Source organism: Lactuca virosa, chromosome 2 (assembly GCF_052849685.1).
Source record: "Lactuca virosa cultivar CGN04683 chromosome 2, Lactuca_virosa_CGN04683_v6, whole genome shotgun sequence".
In the NCBI taxonomy this organism is placed as follows: Eukaryota; Viridiplantae; Streptophyta; class Magnoliopsida; order Asterales; family Asteraceae; genus Lactuca; species Lactuca virosa.
In genome coordinates this window covers 102,930,269-102,948,253 of record NC_136427.1, presented here as the reverse complement: position 1 = coordinate 102,948,253, position 17,985 = coordinate 102,930,269, and the positions used below count along the sequence as shown (strand labels likewise).

At 31.0% G+C, this 17,985-nt stretch overlaps 4 pseudogenes; all 4 read left to right on the top strand.

Moving 5' to 3' along the window:
* The first annotated feature begins 353 nt into the window (after positions 1-353).
* On the top strand, positions 354-5,789 carry LOC145157643 (uncharacterized; annotated as a pseudogene).
* Positions 5,790-5,966: 177 nt separating this feature from the next.
* On the top strand, positions 5,967-7,522 carry LOC145156463 (uncharacterized; annotated as a pseudogene).
* A 3,371-nt stretch (positions 7,523-10,893) lies between these two features.
* On the top strand, positions 10,894-12,392 carry LOC145156462 (uncharacterized; annotated as a pseudogene).
* Positions 12,393-15,760: 3,368 nt separating this feature from the next.
* Positions 15,761-17,320, top strand: LOC145156461 (uncharacterized; annotated as a pseudogene).
* Positions 17,321-17,985: the final 665 nt, after the last annotated feature.

The window sequence follows — 17,985 nt, the reverse complement described above, 5'->3', positions numbered from 1 at the left end:
GATTGGATTCAAGCAATCTCATTCTTCTTACTTCCAATCCTTGATATGTTATGTGATTAATCCCCAGCCACGTTTTGTGTGTTTTTGATGGGTGATGGTTGTCAAAATATAGTTAAGAACACTCTCATATATGTGGTAATTGGTGAGTAAGGATTGGTTAGAATTGTACAATAATTGTCTTTCTATTTTCTCTTTGGTATCTTCGTTCATGATTTCTTTTCCTCCGATTCTCATAGATTCTTGTGTGATGTTTTTCTATAAAAAGACCATGTTTTGAACCCACCAAAAGGTCTTCAAAACAGTCCTTTAAGGTTTCATATGTGGCTTAATGGTAAAGGAAACTCAAGCCCTTAATGGTGTTTTTTCGTTTAGCAATGTTTGAATCTGCAAGAAGTATTATGAGTTGGCTTGGTGATTGTGAAAAGGTATAAATTTTATATTTTTATAAGATAAGATTAATACGTTTATTGATTTTATAAATTTTGACAGGTTATAGCAGTGAAAAATAATCCAGTACAATGGACAACTCCTCTTGGACTTCCTGTTGTTCAACCATACAACAAATTCGGAAGACATCTTGTGAGTTATTTTAGTATGTCAAATTGTCAAGTAAAGTCCCTGTATTTTGGCTTTTTTGCTAATATGAACCAGGACTTTTTTGTTGTTTTTTTGAAATGTGTAGATTATGACATATCTTCAAGTTTTGACACTAAAACGAGAAACCGATAAGGTTATACCTGCAACCTTTTCTTTATTACGCTAAATGCAAGAAAAATAACTTTTTTTTGTTATAAAAGGTAATGGTGAAAAGACAAAGAACAGCCTTTCCTCCTCACTTTGTCCACTCTCTTGATGGGTCCCACATGGTGATGACAGCCGTTGCTTGTAGAGAGGCTGGCTTAAGTTTTGCAGGTTCAAAATCATTATTATTTCATATATTTTATTTCTCCATTTTTTTCCATTAAAAATATATAAATTAAAATCCCATTTCAAATCTGCTTGATTCAGCTATGAAAAACCCTAATTCTACTCTCCTTAGAAGTAAATGGAGTCCTATTCCAATACCCCATAGAACTATCCTTGAACCCAAAGGTCAAGATCTTGATTACATCAACATAGCTCACAGTTATCTTCTTCACTCTGATTGGGCTAAGCTAGATAAATTATTAACAAAATCTAATTCATTACGAGTGAAGCACATTCCGTTAAAGCTTCAAAACGGCTACGTCATTTCCCTAAAATTCTTCAAATGGATTGAGCTTCACAACCCTAGTTTACTCACCCTCGAAAGAAATTCCATCATCATCCACATCCTCACCAAGAATCGTAAATTTGTGTCAGCTGAATCCATTTTAAAGAAGATCATCGGTTCTTGTTCTTGTGATGTAAACCTCCATTCTAAGCTCTTCGATGCTGTTCTTCACTCTTATCGAATGTGTGATTCCACTCCTCGTGTTTTCGATGCCCTTTTCAAAATGTATGCATAGATGAAGCAGTTCAGGAATGCAACAGATATATATTGTCGTCTGAAGGAATACAGATTTCTTCCCACCATTGAATCATGTAACATGTATATGAGTTCACTGCTTAGTTTCAATCGAGAAAACATCGCGTTACCATTTTACAACCAAATGAGAAGATCCAAGATCACAATCAATGTGTTCACTCTCAAGATGGTAATGAATGCTTATGTTCAATTAGGGAAACTAGAGAATGCAGTCCAAGTGTTCGATGAAATGCAAGGTATGGGAATGAACCCTTTTGTCTCCTCCTATAATACATTGATCACTGGATACATCAACCAAGGCCTTTTAACAACCGCAATCAAGTTGAAACGTACAATGGAGAAGAATGGAATTAGCCCAAATTCCATAACTTACAACACAAAAATCCATGGATTATGTATGTAAAGAAGGGAAACTACATGATGCTTTTAAAGTTTTCCATGAAATGAAAAGGGTAAATGTGGATCCTAATACTGTAACTTACAACACTCTAATCACTGCATGTTCCCAATAAGGTAAAATCGAAAAGGGTAATCAGATTTTTGAAGAAATGATAAGAACCGGGGTCAAACCTGATATTTTGACATATAACGCATTGTTGTTGGGACTTTGTAATGAAGGAAAAACCAAGAAAGCTACTGATTTGGTTAAAGAACTTGATAAAAAAGAAATTATTACCAAATTCTTCAACATTTTCTGCCCTAATTAAAGCCCAATGTGCTCGAAAGAACCCAGATCGTGGTTTTCAACTTTATAAAAGCATGGTGAAAAGTAATTATCGTCCAAATGAAGATACTGTGAAGATGTTAATTTTATCATTCTTGCAAACGGATGATTATGATGGTGCTTTTGGTGTTTTTAAAGAGATGTTAGAGAGGCCTATTGGGCCTGATTTGGTTATTTTGAGTGGGTTGTGTAAAGGGTTTTCAAAAGCTTGGAAAGATAGATTGCTTATGGATCTATTAAGCGAGGTTGATAATAGGTGTTTTAGTTATGAGAAAGTTAAAAGCATTATTTGTGACTCTAACATTGAAGGTAAAGAACTTGAAGAAAATGTGCAAGTTGATTTATTTAATCATGACAAAAATGAATCCGAATACAGAATGTGTGTGGGCGCAAATAATGCGTTATACTTCGTAATGTATATTCAATAAAGCTTTAAAAGTTTTTCACGTATATCGAATTAAACTTTGATATTTGTGCTATCTATATCTATACTTCTATACATCTTTATCTATATACATATCTATACATCTATACAATTATATAAAGCATATTGCTTCTTTCTTGAATTTTTAAGAGGCATAAGTTTCACTTCTTAATGTACACATCAACTTTGTATATAAACTACTATGTGGCCATGATCCTTAAACTAATCACCCCAATCTATATAGCTTGCTAAGCTGAACTCTATAAATAGTTTTGAAGTGGCAGAAATAAAGATTTTGTAAGTAGCAATTGACTTTATTATTATTTTATTTTCAAAAGTTTATGTTTATATTCTACCATATACACAAATTACAATGCTATTTATGGTTACGTCTGTTTTAGATACGAAAGAGGAATGGGTCGTGAAGGTTGTGCAATCATGGTTGTAGTTTTCTTTGTCTTGGTAAATTTGTACTCTATATATTAAAGATAATAATATTTTGCAAATTTTAGTTTTATTTCACAATAAATTATTAGTTTTATCGAAATTGGTAGTTATTACTTGTATAATCTTGATTTATAAAGTATATGTGTTGTTTTATTTAGATCACACCTCATTTTGAACACATATGTGTTCTTTTATTTATATGTGTTATTGTGAGGAGGTTTAAAAATTATATTAGTTGATTATTTGAGACTTGAGAGCTCTTAGCTGTTGAGGATATTGATAGTTAAGGAATTAATAACTTCAATTTGGTAATCTTTCATGCATTTCGTTCATAGGAAATTGAATAATTGAATGTAATCTAATTTGTTCAATGTTTCTAATTATATAAAATTACGTATTTTATATTGTTTGGGTAGATGGACTTCCATTTACCCTTTCATTTTATTGATTTAGAAGAAATTTTGGGTTAGAAATTAAATATTAAATATCTTTGATCTTTTTTTTTGAAACAACAATGAAATCTTTGTTATGTTTGGATTGATTGTGATAAATAAATAATAAGATTAGAATTTATTAATAGATAAAAGATATAACATCTTAATTACTTTTCATTTTTAATTATTTTTTTCTCAAAGAAAAAAAAATAATAAGTTAAATATTTTTTGGAACACCTTCGTTAATTTTTGTTAAAATAGTCAATTTAAGCTTTATAAAAATAAATGATATCTATCGATGGGTAGAGATCCTTACACGGTAACTTTTCCTTATAGACAAACTATTTATGTTTTATTAAGTTGTGCAATACAAATATTTAAAACGTAAATACCTATATTTAAAACATAAATAGTTATATACAAATCACTCTTTATCTATCCTTTATATATCTTTTTAGCTGGTTAGTGGTAATTTTTTTTTTATAATGTGTTATCGACTTTTCATTCAACTGATTTCAACATACAACTTAATACAAATGCACAATAATAACTATTAGTTATCAGCGTTTTTATCTAAATGACTAATGTCTAAGAATAAAAAAAGTTAAAGCGTTATATAAATTGAAATTGAAGTATAAATATAATGTACATATAAAAATCGATATTCGAAATAATGACTACTATTAATTTATATGATTTTTGAAAAACTGACTATCATTTTTATTAACTTAGAAAATAATTTCAAAAGCATAAACCACAAAAAATATTTTTTTTAAAAAATAAGTAGATTATTTTTAATCGTTTATACTTTCCTATTTTTTATAATTTCAAAATACGAGTCATTTTTTTATTCTCTTATCATGGGTCAGAAGACTATAATAGGTTTTCTGTCAACATTATTTTCATTGTCAAATTGAGCACCCCTAAATATAAAACAATAGTATATAATATGTGAAGTAATGAAGGGGGCTAAATTGGCATTAAAAGAAACTTAATTTGTGAAGGTATCTAAGGTTATGAAAGATTGGATAAAGTTAAATGTCTAGGGACTAATCCTTAAAAATTCATCCATAACCCCCCAACAAGAAAAAGTTCAAAGCCTAGGACCAAATTCGCATTACAAGAAGCTTAATTTGTGAAGATACGTCCAAAAGTTTTTTTGCGACTGTTCTAGCCTTTACGCACGGATTAATGGAGTAATCTCAAAATCGATCCGTTGCATCGCTCGACAGCAGCATAGGAAAAAAAAGGCGAGGTAGGGTGGAGAAGGGAAGAACGAACTGAGAAGAGTAGGGGGAAAGAAGGGTCTGCAAGTGTCGATTCTTGAAGGTGTGTTGAGGCTGCGAAATCGACTCATACAATCCAGTAGTTCCTTGCTTTAACTCGTCTTTTGATTTCATGTTTCAATTGCTAGTGATTAGATTCAAGCAATCTCATTCTTCTTACTTCCAATCCTTGATATGTTATGTGATTAAGCCCCAGCCACGTTTTGTGTGTTTTTGATGGGTGATGGCTGTCAAAATATAGTTAAGAACACTCTCATATATGTGGTAATTGGTGAGTAAGGATTGGTTAGAATTATAGAATAATTGTCTTTCTATTTTCTCTTTGGTATCTTCGTTCATTATTTCTTTTGTTCCAATTTTGATAGATTCTTGTGTGATGTTTTTTGCTATAAAAAGACCATGTTTTGAACCCTCCAAAAGGTCTTCAAATCAGTCCTTTAAGTTTTCATATGTGGCTTAATGGTGGAGGAAACTCAAGCCCTTAATGGTGTTTTTTCTTTTAGCAATGTTTGAATCTGCAAGAAGTATTATTAGTTGGCTTGGTGATTGTGCAAAGGTATAAGTTTTATATTTTTATAAGATAAGATTAATACGTTTATTGATTTTATAAATCTTGACAGATTATAGTAGTGAAAAACAATCCAGTACAATAGACAACTCCTCTTGGACTTCCTGTTGTTCAACCATACCGCAAATTAGGAAGACATATTGTGAGTTCTTTTAGTATGTCAAATTTTCAAGTAAAGTCCCTGTATTTTGGCTTTTTTGCTAATATGAACCAACACTTTTTTGTTTTTTTTTGAAATGTGTAGATTAAGACATCTCTTCAAGTTTTGACACTACAACGAGAAACGGGTAAGGTTATATCTGCAACCTTTTCTTTATAATGCTAAATGAAAGAAAAATACCTTTTTTTTAGGTTATAAAAGGTGATGGTGAAAAGGCAAAGAACAGCCTTTCCTCCTAACTTTCTCCACTCTCTTGATGGGTCCCACATGATGATGACAGCCATTGCTTGTAAAGAGGCTGGCTTAAGTTTTGCAGGTTCAAAATCATTATTATTTCATATATTTTATTTCTCCGTTTTTTTTTCCATTAAAAATATATAAATTAAAATCCCATTTCAACTCCGCTTGATTCAGCCATGAAAAACCCTAATTCTACTCTCCTTAGAAGTAAATGGACTCCTATTCCAATACCCCATAGAACTATCCTTGAACCCCAAGGTCAAGATCTTGATTACATCAACATAGCTCACAGTCATCTTCTTCACTATGATTGGGCTAAGCTAGATAAATTATTAACCAAATCTAATTCCTTACGAGTGAAGCACTTTCTGTTAAAGCTTCAAAACGACTACGTCATTTCCCTAAAATTATTCAAATGGATTGAGCTTCACAACCCTAGTTTACTCACCCTCGAAACAAATTCCATCATCCTTGACATCCTCACCAAGAATCGTAAATTTGTGTCAGCTGAATCCATTTTAAAAAAGATCATCGGTTCTTGTTCTTGTGATGTAAACCACCATTCTAAGCTCTTCGATGCTGTTATTCACTCTTATCGAATGTGCGATTCCACACCTCGTGTGTTCGATGCCCTTTTCAAAATGTATGCACAGATGAAGTAGTTCAGGAATGCAACAGATACATTTTGTCGTATGAAGGAATACAGATTTCTTCCCACCATTGAATCATGTAACATGTATATGAGTTCAATGCTTAGTTTCAATCGAGCAGACATCGCGTTACCATTTTACAACCAAATTAGAAGATCCACGATCACAATCAATGTGTTCACTCTCAACATGGTGATGAATGCTTATGTTCAATTAGGGAAACTAGAGAATGCAGTCCAAGTGTTCGATGAAATGCAAGGTATGGGAATGAACCCTTTTGTCTCCTCAAACAATACATTGATCAATGCATACCTCAACCAAGGCCTTTTAACAACCACAATCAAGTTGAAACTTACAATGGAGAAGAATGGCAGCCCAAATGCCATAACTTACAACACAATAATCCATGGATTCTGTTAAGAACGGAAACTACATGATGCTTTTAAAGTTTTCCATGAAATGAAAAGGGTAAATGTGGATCCTAATACTGTAACTTACAACACATTAATCACTGCATGTTCCCAATCAGGTAAAATCGAAAAGGGTAATCAGATTTTTGAAGAAATGATATGAACCGGGGTCAAACCTGATATTTTGACTTATAACGCATTGTTTTTGGGACTTTGTAACGAAGGAAAAACGAAGAAAGCTGCTTATTTGGTTAAAGAACTTGATAAAAAGAAATTAGTACCAAATTCTTCAACATTTCTGCCCTAATTAAGGCCCAATGTGCTCGAAAGAAACTAGATCGTGGTTTTCAACTTTATAAAAGCATGGTGAAAAGTAAATGTCGTCCAAATGAAGATACTGGGAAGATGTTGATTTTATCATTCTTGCAAACGGATGATTATGATGGTGCTTTTGGTGTTTTTAAAGAGATGTTAGAGAGGCCTATTTGGCGTGATTTGGTTGTTTTGAGTGGGTTGTGTATAGGGTTTTCAAAAGCTTGGAAAGATAGATTGGTTATGGATCTATTAAGCGAGGTTGATAATGGGTGTTTTAGTTATGAACTTTATAAGAAAGTTAAAAGCATTATTTGTGACTCTAACAATGAAGGTAAAGAACTTGAAGAAAATGTGTAAGTTGATTTATTTAATCATGACAAAAATGAATCTGAATACAGAATGTGTGTGGGAGCAAATAATGCGTTATACTTCGTAATGTATATTCAATAAAGCTTTAAAAGTTTTTGATGTATATCGAATTAAACTTTGATATTTGTGCTATCTATATCTATACTTCTATATATCTATATCTATATCTATATCTATACATCTATACAATTATATAAAGCATATTGCTTCTTTCTTGTATTTTTAAGAGGAATAAGTTTCACTTCTTAATGTACACATCAACTTTGTATCTAAACTACTATGTGGCCATGATCCTTAAAGTAATCACTCCAATCTATATAGCTTGCTAAGCTTAACTCTATAAATAGTTTAGAAGTAGCTGAAATAAAGATTGTGTAAGTAGCAATTGACTTTTTTATTATTTTATTTTCAAAAGTTTATGTTTATATTCTACTATATATACAAAGTACAATGCTATTTATGGTTACGTCTGTTTAAGATACGACAGAGGAATGGGTCGTGAAGGTTGTGCAATCATGGTTGTAGTTTTCTTGGTCTTGATAGATTTGTACTCTATATATTAAAGATAATAATATTTTGCAAATTTTAGTTTTATTTCACAATAAATTATTAGTTTTATCGAAATTGGTAGTTATTACTTGTATAATCCTGATGTATAAAGTATATGTGTTGTTTTATTTGGATCACACCCTAGTTTGAACACATATGTGTTCTTTTATTTATATGCGTTATTGTCAGGAGGTTTAAAAATTATATTAGTTGATTATTTGAGACTTGAGAGCTCTTAGCTTTTGAGGATATTGATAGTTAAAGAATTAGTAACTTCAATGTTATAATCTTTCATGCATTTGGTTCATAGGAAATTGAATAATTGAATGTAATTTACGTTGTCCAATGTTTCTAACTATATAAAATTACGTATTTTATTTTGTTTGGGTAGATGGACTTCCGTTTATCCTTTCATTTTATTGATTTAGAAGAAATGTTGGCTTAGAAATTAAATATTAAATATCTTTGATCTTTTTTTTGAAACAACAATGAAATCTTTGTTGATGTTTGGATTGATTGTGATAAATAAATAATAAGATTAGAATTTATTAATAGATAAAAGATATAGCATCTTAATTACTTATCATTTTTAATTATTTTTTTGTCAAAGAAAAAATAAATAATAAGTTAAATATTTTGTGGTATCACCTTTGTTAATTTTATTAAAATAGTCAATTTAAGCTTTATAAAAATAAATGATATCTATTGATGGGTAGAGATCCTTACATGGTAACTTTTCCTTATAGACAAACTATTTATGTTTTATTAAGTTGTGCAATACAAATATTTAAAACGTAAATACCAATATTTATAACATAAATAGTTATATACAAATCACTCTTTATCTATCGTTTATATATCTTTTTAGCTCGTTAGTGGTAATTTTTTCTTTTGTAATGTGTTATCGACTTTTCATTCAACTGATTTCAACATACAACTTAATACAAATGCACAATAATAACTATTAGTTATCAACGTGTTTATCAAAATGACGAATGTCTAAGAATAAAAAAACTTAAAGCGTTATATAAATTGAAATTGAAGTATAAATATAATGTACATATAAAAATCGATATTCACAATAATAACTACTTTTAATTTATATGATTTTTGAAAAACTGACTATCATTTTTATTAACTTAGAAAATAATTTCAAAAGCATAAACCACAAAAAATATTTTTTTTAAAAAATAAGTAGATTATTTTTAATCGTTTGTACTTTCCTATTTTTTATAATTTCAAAATACGAGTCATTTTTTTATTCTCTTATCATGGGTCAGAAGACTATAATAGGTTTTCTGTCAACATTATTTTTATTATCAAATTGAGCACCCCTAAATATAAAACAATAGTATGTAATTTGTGAAGTAATAAAGGGGGCTAAATTGTCATTAAAAGAAACTTAATTTGTGAAGGTATCTAAGGTTAGGAAAGATAGGATAAAGTTCAATGTCTAGGGACTAATCCTTAAAAATTCGTCCAAAACCCCCCAACAAGAAAAAGATCAAAGCCTAGGACCAAATTGGCATTACAAGAAAGTTAATTTGTGAAGATACCTCCAAAAAAAATTTTGCAACTGTTCTAGCCTTTACGCACGGATTAATGGAGTAATCTCAAAATCAATCCTTTGCATCGCTCGACAGCAGCATAGGAAAAAAAAGGCGAGGTAGGGTGGAGAAGGGAAGAACGAACTGAGAAGAGAGGGGGGAAAGAAGGGTCTGCAAGTGTCGATTCTTGAAGGTGTGTTGAGGCTGCAAAATCAACTCATACAATCCGGTGGTTCCTTGCTTTAACTCGTCTTTTGATTTCATGTATCAATTGCTAGTGATTGGATTCAAGCAATCTCATTCTTCTTAGTTCCAATCCTTGATATGTTATGTGATTAATCCCCAGCCACGTTTTGTGTGTTTTTGATGGGTGATGGCTGTCAAAATATAGTTAAGAACACTCTCATATATGTGGTAATTGGTGAGTAAGGAATGGTTAGAATTGTAGAATAATTGTCTTTCTATTTTCTCTTTGGTTTCTTCGTTCATTATTTCTTTTTCTCCAATTCTCATAGATTCTTGTGTGATGTTTTTCTATAAAAAGACCATGTTTTGAACCCTCCAAAAGGTCTTCAAATCAGTCCTTTAAGTTTTCATATGTGGCTAAGTGGTGGAGGAAACTCAAGCCCTTAATGGTGTTTTTCTTTTAGCAATGTTTGAATCTACAAGAAGTATTATTATTTGGCTTGGTGATTGTGCAAAGGTATAAGTTTTATATTTTTATCAGATAAGATTAATACATTTATTGATTTTATAAATTTTGACAGGTTATAGACAACTCCTCTTGGACTTGCTGGTGTTCAACCTTACTGCAAATTAGGAAGACATCTTGTGAGTTCTTTTGGTATGTCAAATTGTCAAGTAAAGTCCCTGTATTTTGGCTTTTTTGCTAATATGAACCAATACTTTGTTGTTGTTTTTTTGAAATGTGTAGATTAAGACATCTCTTCAAGTTTTGAGACTACAACGAGAAACGGATAAGGTTATATCTGCAACGTTTTCTTTATAATGCTAAATGAAAGAAAAATACCTTTTTTTTGTTATAAAAGGTGATGGTGAAAAGACAAAGAACAGCCTTTCCTCCTAACTTTGTCCACTCTCTTGATGGGTCCCACATGATGATGATAGCCAATGCTTGTAAAGAGGCTGGCTTAAGTTTTGCAGGTTCAAAATCATTATTATTTCATATATTTTATTTCTCCGTTTTTTTTCCATTAAAAATATATAAATTAAAATCCCATTTCAACTCCGCTTGATTCAGCCATGAAAAACCCTAATTCTACTCTCCTTAGAAGTAAATGGAGTCCTATTGCAATACCCCATAGAACTATCCTTGAACCCCAAGGTCAAGATCTTGATTACATCAACATAGCTCACAATCATCTTCTTCACTCTGATTGGGCTAAGCTAGATAAATTATTAACCAAATCTAATTCATTACGAGTGAAGCACATTCTGTTAAAGCTTCAAAACGACTACGTCATTTCCCTAAAATTCTTCAAATGGATTGAGCTTCACAACCCTAGTTTACTCACCCTCGAAACAAATTCCATCATCCTTGACATCCTCACCAAGAATCGTAAATTTGTGTCAGCTGAATCCTTTTTAAAAAAGATCATCGGTTCTTGTTCTTGTGATGTAAACCACCATTCTAAGCTCTTCGATGTTGTTATTCACTCTTATCAAATGTGCGATTCCACACCTCGTGTGTTCGATGCCCTTTTCAAAATGTATGCACAGATGAAGTAGTTCAGGAATGCAACAGATACATTTTGTCGTATGAAGGAATACAGATTTCTTCCCACCATTGAATCATGTAACATGTATATGAGTTCACTGCTTAGTTTCAATCGAGCAGACATCGCGTTAACATTTTACAACCAAATAAGAACATCCAAGATCACAATCAATGTGTTCACTCTCAACATGATGATGAATGCTTATGTTCAATTAGGGAAACTAGAGAATGCAGTCCAAGTGTTCGATGAAATGCAAGGTATGGGAATGAACCCTTTTGTCTCCTCCAACAATACATTGATCAATGCATACATCAACCAAGGCCTTTTAACAACCACAATCAAGTTGAAACTTACAATGGAGAAGAATGGCAGCCCAAATGCCATAACTTACAACACAATAATCCATGGATTCTGTTAAGAACGGAAACTACATGATGCTTTTAAAGTTTTCCATGAAATGAAAAGGGTAAATGTGGACCCTAATACTGTAACTTACAACACATTAATCACTGCATGTTCCCAATCAGGTAAAATCGAAAAGGGTAATCTGGTAAAATTGGGACTTTGTAACGAAGGAAAAACCAAGAAAGCTGCGTATTTGGTTAAAGAACTTGATAAAAAGAAATTAGTACCAAATTCTTCAACATTTCTGCCCTAATTAAGGCCCAATGTGCTCGAAAGAAACTAGATCGTGGTTTTCAACTTTATAAAAGCATGGTGAAAAGTAAATGTCGTCCAAATGAAGATACTGTGAAGATGTTGATTTTATCATTCTTGCAAACGGATGATTATGATGGTGCTTTTGGTGTTTTTAAAGAGATGTTAGAGAGGCCTATTTGGCATGATTTGGTTGTTTTGAGTGGGTTGTGTACAGGGTTTTCAAAAGCTTGGAAAGATAGATTGGTTATGGATCTATTAAGCGGGGTTGATAATGGGTGTTTTAGTTATGAACTTTATAAGAAAGTTAAAAGCATTATTTGTGACTCTAACAATGAAGGTAAAGAACTTGAAGAAAATGTGTAAGTTGATTTATTTAATCATGACAAAAATGAATCCGAATACAGAATGTGTGTGGGAGCAAATAATGCGTTATACTTCGTAATGTATATTCAATAAAGCTTTAAAAGTTTTTGATGTATATCGAATTATACTTTGATATTTGTGCTATCTATATCTATACTTCTATATATCTATATCTATATCTATATCTATACATCTATACAATTATATAAAGCATATTGCTTCTTTCTTGTATTTTTAAGAGGAATAAGTTTCACTTCTTAATGTACACATCAACTTTGTATCTAAACTACTATGTGGCCATGATCCTTAAAGTAATCACTCCAATCTATATAGCTTGCTAAGCTTAACTCTATAAATAGTTTAGAAGTAGCTGAAATAAAGATTGTGTAAGTAGCAATTGACTTTTTTATTATTTTATTTTCAAAAGTTTATGTTTATATTCTACTATATATACAAAGTACAATGCTATTTATGGTTACGTCTGTTTAAGATACGACAGAGGAATGGGTCGTGAAGGTTGTGCAATCATGGTTGTAGTTTTCTTGGTCTTGATAGATTTGTACTCTATATATTAAAGATAATAATATTTTGCAAATTTTAGTTTTATTTCACAATAAATTATTAGTTTTATCGAAATTGGTAGTTATTACTTGTATAATCCTGATGTATAAAGTATATGTGTTGTTTTATTTAGATCACACCCTAGTTTGAACACATATGTGTTCTTTTATTTATATGCGTTATTGTCAGGAGGTTTAAAAATTATATTAGTTGATTATTTGAGACTTGAGAGCTCTTAGCTTTTGAGGATATTGATAGTTAAAGAATTAGTAACTTCAATGTTATAATCTTTCATGCATTTGGTTCATAGGAAATTGAATAATTGAATGTAATTTACGTTGTCCAATGTTTCTAACTATATAAAATTACGTATTTTATTTTGTTTGGGTAGATGGACTTCCGTTTATCCTTTCATTTTATTGATTTAGAAGAAATGTTGGCTTAGAAATTAAATATTAAATATCTTTGATCTTTTTTTTGAAACAACAATGAAATCTTTGTTGATGTTTGGATTGATTGTGATAAATAAATAATAAGATTAGAATTTATTAATAGATAAAAGATATAGCATCTTAATTACTTATCATTTTTAATTATTTTTTTGTCAAAGAAAAAAAAATAATAAGTTAAATATTTTGTGGTATCACCTTTGTTAATTTTATTAAAATAGTCAATTTAAGCTTTATAAAAATAAATGATATCTATTGATGGGTAGAGATCCTTACATGGTAACTTTTCCTTATATACAAACTATTTATGTTTTATTAAGTTGTGCAATACAAATATTTAAAACGTAAATACCAATATTTGTAACATAAATAGTTATATACAAATCACTCTTTATCTATCGTTTATATATCTTTTTAGCTGGTTGGTGGTAATTTTTTCTTTTGTAATGTGTTATCGACTTTTCATTCAACTGATTTCAACATACAACTTAATACAAATGCACAATAATAACTATTAGTTATCAACGTGTTTATCAAAATGACGAATGTCTAAGAATAAAAAAACTTAAAGCGTTATATAAATTGAAATTGAAGTATAAATATAATGTACATATAAAAATCGATATTCACAATAATAACTACTTTTAATTTATATGATTTTTGAAAAACTGACTATCATTTTTATTAACTTAGAAAATAATTTCAAAAGCATAAACCACAAAAAATATTTTTTTAAAAAAAATAAGTAGATTATTTTTAATCGTTTATACTTTCCTAGTTTTTATAATTTCAAAATACAAGTCATTTTTTTATTCTCTTATCATGGGTCAGAAGACTATAATAGGTTTTCTGTCAACATTATTTTTATTATCAAATTGAGCACCCCTAAATATAAAACAATAGTATGTAATTTGTGAAGTAATAAAGGGGGCTAAATTGGCATTAAAAGAAACTTAATTTGTGAAGGTATCTAAGGTTAGGAAAGATAGGATAAAGTTCAATGTCTAGGGACTAATCCTTAAAAATTCGTCCAAAACCCCCCAATAAGAAAAAGATCAAAGCCTAGGACCAAATTGGCATTACAAGAAAGTTAATTTGTGAAGATACCTCCAAAAAAAATTTTGCAACTATTCTAGCCTTTACGCACGGATTAATGGAGTAATCTCAAAATCAATCCTTTGCATCGCTCGACAGCAGCATAGGAAAAAAAAAGGCGAGGTAGGGTGGAGAAGGGAAGAACGAACTGAGAAGAGAGGGGGGAAAGAAGGGTCTGCAAGTGTCGATTCTTGAAGGTGTGTTGAGGCTGCAAAATCAACTCAAACAATCCGGTGGTTCCTTGCTTTAACTCGTGTTTTGATTTCATGTATCAATTGCTAGTGATTCGATTCAAGCAATCTCATTCTTCTTAGTTCCAATCCTTGATATGTTATGTGATTAATCCCCAGCCACGTTTTGTGTGTTTTTGATGGGTGATGGCTGTCAAAATATAGTTAAGAACACTCTCATATATGTGGTAATCGGTGAGTAAGGAATGGTTAGAATTGTAGAATAATTGTCTTTCTATTTTCTCTTTGGTTTCTTCATTCATTATTTCTTTTGCTCCAATTCTCATAGATTCTTGTGTGATGTTTTTCTATAAAAATACCATGTTTTGAACCCTCCAAAAGGTCTTCAAATCAGTCCTTTAAGTTTTCATATGTGGCTAAATGGTGGAGGAAACTCAAGCCCTTAATGGTGTTTTTCTTTTAGCAATGTTTGAATCTGCAAGAAGTATTATTATTTGGCTTGGTGATTGTGCAAAGGTATAAGTTTTATATTTTTATAAGATAAGATTAATACATTTATTGATTTTATAAATTTTGACAGGTTATAGACAACTCCTCTTGGACTTGCTGGTGTTCAACCATACCGCAAATTAGGAAGACATCTTGTGAGTTCTTTTGGTATGTCAAATTGTCAAGTAAAGTCCTTGTATTTTGGCTTTTTTGCTAATATGAACCAATACTTTTTTGTTGTTTTTTTGAAATGTGTAGATTAAGACATCTCTTCAAGTTTTGAGACTACAACGAGAAACAGATAAGGTTATATCTGCAACGTTTTCTTTATAATGCTAAATGAAAGAAAATACCTTTTTTTGTTATAAAAGGTGATGGTGAAAAGACAAAGAACAGCCTTTCCTCCTAACTTTGTCCACTCTCTTGATGGGTCCCACATGATGATGATAGCCAATGCTTGTAAAGAGGCTGGCTTAAGTTTGCAGGTTCAAAATCATTATTATTTCATATATTTTATTTCTCCGTTTTTTTCCATTAAAAATATATAAATTAAAATCCCATTTCAACTCCGCTTGATTCAGCCATGAAAAACCCTAATTCTACTCTCCTTAGAAGTAAATGGAGTCCTATTGCAATACCCCATAGAACTATCCTTGAACCCCAAGGTCAAGATCTTGATTACATCAACATAACTCACAATCATCTTCTTCACTCTGATTGGGCTAAGCTAGATAAATTATTAACCAAATCTAATTCATTACGAGTGAAGCACATTCTGTTAAAGCTTCAAAACGACTACGTCATTTCCCTAAAATTCTTCAAATGGATTGAGCTTCACAACCCTAGTTTACTCACCCTCAAAACAAATTCCATCATCCTTGACATCCTCACCAAGAATCGTAAATTTGTGTCAGCTGAATCCATTTTAAAGAAGATCATCGGTTCTTGTTCTTGTGATGTAAACCACCATTCTAAGCTCTTCGATGCTGTTATTCACTCTTATCGAATGTGCGATTCCACACCTCGTGTGTTCGATGCCCTTTTCAAAATGTATGCACAGATGAAGTAGTTCAAGAATGCAAGAAAATTATTTTGTCGTATGAAGGAATACAGATTTCTTCCCACCATTGAATCATGCAACATGTATATGAGTTCACTGCTTAGTTTCAATCGAGCAGACATCGCGTTACAATTTTACAACCAAATGAGAAGATCCAAGATCACAATCAATGTGTTCAGTCTCAACATGCTGATGAATGCTTATGTTCAATTAGCGAAACTAGAGAATGCAGTCTAAGTGTTCGATGAAATGCAAGGTATGGGAATGAACCCTTTTGTCTCCTCCTACAATACATTGATCACTGCATACATCAACCAAGGCCTTTTAACAACCGCAATCAAGTTGAAACTTAAAATGGAGAAGAATGGAATCAGCCCAAATGTCGTAAGTTACAACACAATAATCCATGGATTCTGTAAGAATGGAAACTACATGATGCTTTTAAAGTTTTCCATGAAATGAAAAGGGTAAATGTGGATCCTAATATTGTAACTTACAACACATTAATCACTACATGTTCCCAATCAGGTAAAATCGAAAAGGGTAATCAGATTTTTTGAAGAAATGATAAGAATCGGGGTCAAACCTGATATTTTGACTTATAACGCATTGTTGTTGGGACTTTGTAACGAAGGAAAAACAAAGAAAGCTGCTTATTTGGTTAAAGAACTTGATAAAAAGAAATTAGTACCAAATTCTTCAACATTTTCTGCCCTAATTAAAGCCCGATGACCTCGAAAGAACCCAGATCGTGGTTTTCAACTTTACAAAAGCATGGTGAAAAGTAATTGTCGTCCAAATGAAGATACTATGAAGATGTTGATCTTATCATTCTTGCAAACGGATGATTATGATGGTGCTTTTGGTGTTTTTAAAGAGATGATAAAGAGGCCTATTGGGCCTGATTTGGTTGTTTTGAGTGGGTTGTGTAATGGGTTTTCAAAAGCTTCGAAAGATAGATTGGTTATGGATCTATTAAGGAAGGTTGATAATGGGTGTTTTAGTTATGAAGGTTATGAGAAAGATAAAAGCATTATTTGTGACTCTAACAATGAAGGTAAAGAACTTGAAGAGAATGTGTAAGTTGATTTATTTAATCATGACAAAAATGAATCCGAATACAGAATGTGTGTGGGAGAAAATAATGCGTTATACTTCGTAATGTATATTCAATAAAGCTTTAAAAGTTTTTGATGTATATCCAATTAAACTTTGATATTTGTGCTATCTATATCTATACTTCTATACATCTATATCTATAACTATATCTATACATCTATACAATTATATAAAGCATATTGCTTCTTTCTTGAATTTTTAAGAGGCATAAGTTTCACTTCTTAATGTACACATCAACTTTGTATATAAACTACTATATGGCCATGATCCTTAAAGTAATCACTCCAATCTATATAGCTTGCTAAGCTTAACTCTATAAATAGTTTTGAAGTAGCAGAAATAAAGATTGTGTAAATAGCAATTGACTTTTTTATTATTTTATTTTCAAAAGTTTATGTTTATATTCTACCATATACACAAAGTACAATGCTATTTATGGTAGCATTTGTTTTAGATACGAAAGAGGAATGGGTCGTGAAGGTTGTACAATCATGGTTGTAGTTTTCTTGGTCTTGATAGATTTGTACTCTATATATTAAAGATAACAATATTTTGCAAATTTTAGATTTATTTCACAATAAATTATTAGTTTTATCGAAATTGGTAGTTATTACTTGTATAATCTTGAT